Source organism: Pristiophorus japonicus, chromosome 8 (genome assembly GCF_044704955.1).
Source record: "Pristiophorus japonicus isolate sPriJap1 chromosome 8, sPriJap1.hap1, whole genome shotgun sequence".
Classification (NCBI taxonomy): Eukaryota; Metazoa; Chordata; class Chondrichthyes; family Pristiophoridae; genus Pristiophorus; species Pristiophorus japonicus.
In genome coordinates this window covers 233,867,045-233,870,596 of record NC_091984.1, presented here as the reverse complement: position 1 = coordinate 233,870,596, position 3,552 = coordinate 233,867,045, and the positions used below count along the sequence as shown (strand labels likewise).

General features: G+C 45.6%; 1 protein-coding gene across 5 annotated transcripts in view; it reads left to right on the top strand.

Moving 5' to 3' along the window:
- The first annotated feature begins 1,803 nt into the window (after positions 1–1,803).
- golga3 (golgin A3) overlaps positions 1,804–3,552 on the top strand; it is an 88,707-nt gene continuing 86,958 nt past the window's right edge. The window contains exon 1 of one of the 5 annotated variants that reach the window (XM_070888097.1): positions 1,804–1,857. The gene's annotated coding sequence lies outside the window, so the exon portion shown is untranslated. Of the gene's footprint in view, positions 1,858–1,908; positions 2,071–2,125; positions 2,146–3,552 lie in introns of those variants that run through there. The other 4 variants (XM_070888096.1, XM_070888100.1, XM_070888101.1 and 1 more) reach the window with 4 other exon arrangements.

Below are 3,552 nucleotides of genomic sequence, written 5' to 3'. Positions count from 1 at the left end.
GTGCGGTCTTTAGGATAAGATGTTAAACCGAGGTCCCGTCTGCTTTCTCAGGTGGATGTAAAAGATCCCATGGCACTATTTTGAAGAAGAGCAGGGGAGTTATCTCCAGTGTCCTGGCCAATATTTATCCCTCCACCAACATCACTGAAACAGATTATCTGGCCATCGTCACGTTACGTCTCTATCAGGAGTCCCAGGGTTGACTTTGGCTCCAAGGCTGCAGTTTGTGATCTTAGGGCATCCACATTCTGCTCTTTAATGTGGAATATTACTTTCAATTAAACTGTGGATGTAGAACTGGTTCAAACCAATAAAAGTTAATTTTAGGATAACTATCAGGAAATTGTTATTCACAACTAAAAAGAACGTAAGAAATAGGAGCAGGAGTAGGCAATTTGGCCCCTCGAGCCTGCTCCGCCATTTAATAAGATCATGGCTGATCTGATCATAGAGTGATCAACGTGTGGGAAAATGTTCAGAGGGAGGCAAAAACCCTGCAATCATTAAAGAACAATTGGATGCTATGGACAGGTAGGTGGTGGGGGGGGCGGCAGGGCAGGGGAGGAATGGGGAGAGTGTTAGAATTAAGATGGGCTGACTGGCCTTCCTCATCGGTCATAAATCTAGCACATAAATCTAGGCTGACACTCCAGTGCAGTGCTGAGGGAGTGCTGCAGTGTTGGGGGTGCCGTCTTTCGGACGAGATGTTAAACCAAGGCCCCATCTATTCAAAAAGTACTTAATTGGCTGTAAAGCATTTTGGGACACCCTGAGGTTGTGAAAGGTGCTATAATATGATGCAAGTCTTTCTATCTTCTGGGCCCTTTCTGTTCATTTGCACATTTTATGCTATTTCTCGTTCTCGCTGAGTGTGCCATATACATTTTCTTTCATTGAGAGACTTTCTCTTTGTCTCTGCCTCCTTCTATGAGTTAGAGGTTGATCCTGTTGCCTGGGACCACGTACAGCCCCAACCACACCCATCCCTGGTAATTCACTCTTAGTTGTTCTTTTCTTATTTGCTGGTTCCTCCAGTTTGAATTGTATGTGTCTGTTGGCCTGAAAATGACTTTTAGCACTTTGAATGAATCTTGAATCGGAACACTCAGATCTGTTAGCATAACTACATTAAAACTTGCATTTTATATAACGCCTTCCATGACCACCAAATGTCTCAAAGCACCTTACAGCCAATGAAGTACTTTTGGTGTGTAGCTGCAGCAGCCAATTTGCGCACAGTAAGCTCCCACAGACCTCAATCAGATGATCTCCAACAGTACAGCACTCCCTCAGCACTGCACTGGAGACTCAGCCGAGAATTTTGTGCTCAAATTTGTAGAGTGGGACTTGAACCCACAACTTTCTGACTCAGAGGCGAGAGTGCTGCCCACTGAGCCACAGCTGACATGAAGATTGACTGTTGAATTGATTTTGGTGAAGTGATGGTTTATTTATTTTTCCTTTAAAAATATATATTTTTAACTTCAGTACCACCAAAGAAAGGTTGGTTAAACCTACAAGTTGCAAAATCTGTACAAGTACAGGTAGTTATAATCAGGGCTGTTGTTAAGTTGTCAGCTTTGCAGGGACTATATCACTTTTTTGATGCTGTCAGTCAGGTTTAGTTAGTTTTGCAGGTTGGCATGAATGCATAAAGCTCATTTGAACATGTGCATGTTTTCTCTCTCTGCATCTTTAAACTCCAGCTGGGTTTCAGCATTCCCACTGATTGGCCTGAGCCTTGTCAAAGCTACAGCAGAAACTGGGCTCCCTCCAGCTGTCAATCACAGCACAGCCTCTACCGGAAGGTCCGTCCTCCTCAGTCAGCCGGGTGGCTTGGATTTCCTCCCCCTCAAGGTGGGTGCAAGGAAGAACCTTTCCTTCATATAAAATAAAATGGTCATTAAAAATAAAATCTCTGGCCATTATGAATGGTTTTGTTGTGTAAAGGCGGCGTGTGTTGGCGGAGGCGGGGACCCGGCGGCTGGGGGCGGCTTTGTGTACCCAGGGCCGGGGGAAGGCCGATGCGGACGGAGCAAACAAGCCACGTATGGCCGGGCCGCCCGGACGGTAAATGTCGGAGCCGCGGGAAGGCCCGGGCCCGGGAGCGGCGGGGAACGGGGAGGCCGTCAGCCCGGGGACACGGTCGGCGGCTCTCGCGGTTATTTCCCCCCCCCCCCCCCCCCCCCATCCTGTGGCGGGCTGAAGCTGGGGCCTGAGCCCGGGGGAGGGGAGAGATTGAAGGGGAGGGGGGTGAGAAGAGAGGCAGAGGTTGGGGGGGAAGAGAGGGAGAGGTTGTTGTGGGGGGGGGGGGAAGAGAGGGAGAGGTTGTTGTGGGGGGGAAGAGAGGGAGAGGTTGTTGTGGGGGGGGGGGAAAGAGAGGGAGAGGTTGTTGGGGGGGGGGGGGCTCTCGGCTGGAAGAGAGGCAGAGGTTGTTGTGGGGGGGGGGGAAGAGAGGGAGAGGTTGTTGTGGGGGGGGGGAAAGAGAGGGAGAGGTTGTTGTGGGGGGGGGGGGGAAGAGAGGGAGAGGTTGTTGTGGGGGGGAAAGAGAGGGAGAGGTTGTTGTGGGGGGGGGGGGAAAGAGAGGGAGAGGTTGTTGTGGGGGGGGGGGAGAAAGAGAGGGAGAGGTTGTTGTGGGGGGGGGGGGAAGAGAGGGAGAGGTTGTTGTGGGGGGGGGGGAAAGAGAGGGAGAGGTTGTTGTGGGGGGGAAAGAGAGGGAGAGGTTGTTGTGGGGGGGGGGGGAAAGAGAGGGAGAGGTTGTTGTGGGGGGGGGGGGAAAGAGAGGGAGAGGTTGTTGTGGGGGGGGGGGAAGAGAGGGAGAGGTTGTTGTGTGAAGAATATTTTTTTTTCCTCTCTTTCTCTTATAATATTTTTTTTCCTCTCTTTCTCTTAATAATATTTTTTCCTCTCTTTCTCTTAATAATATTTTTTTTTCCTCTCTTCTCTTAATAATATTTTTTTTTCCTCTCTTCTCTTAATAATATTTTTTTCCTCTCTTCTCTTAATAATATTTTTTTTCCTCTCTTCCTCTTAATAATATTTTTTTCCTCTCTTTCTCTTAATAATATTTTTTTTCCTCTCTTCCTCTTAATAATATTTTTTTCCTCTCTTTCTCTTAATAATATTTTTCCTCTCTTCTCTTAATATTTTTTTTCCTCTCTTCTCTTAATATAGTTTTTCCTCTCTTTCTCTTAATATTTTTTCCTCTCTTCTCTTAATATTTTTTTCCTCTCTTTCTCTTAATATTTTTTTTCCTCTCTTCTCTAATATTTTTTTTCCTCTCTTCTCTTAATATTTTTTTCCTCTCTTTCTCTTAATATTTTTTCCTCTCTTTCTCTTAATAATATTTTTTTCCTCTCTTCCTCTTAATAATATTTTTTCTTCCTCTCTTCCTCTTAATATTTTTTTTCCTCTCTTCCTCTTAATATTTTTCCTCTCTTCCTCTTAATATTTTTTTTGTCCTCTCTTTCCTCTTAATAATATTTTTTTTCCTCTCTTCCTCTTAATAATATTTTTTTTTCCTCTCTTCCTCTTAATATTTTTTTTTTTCCC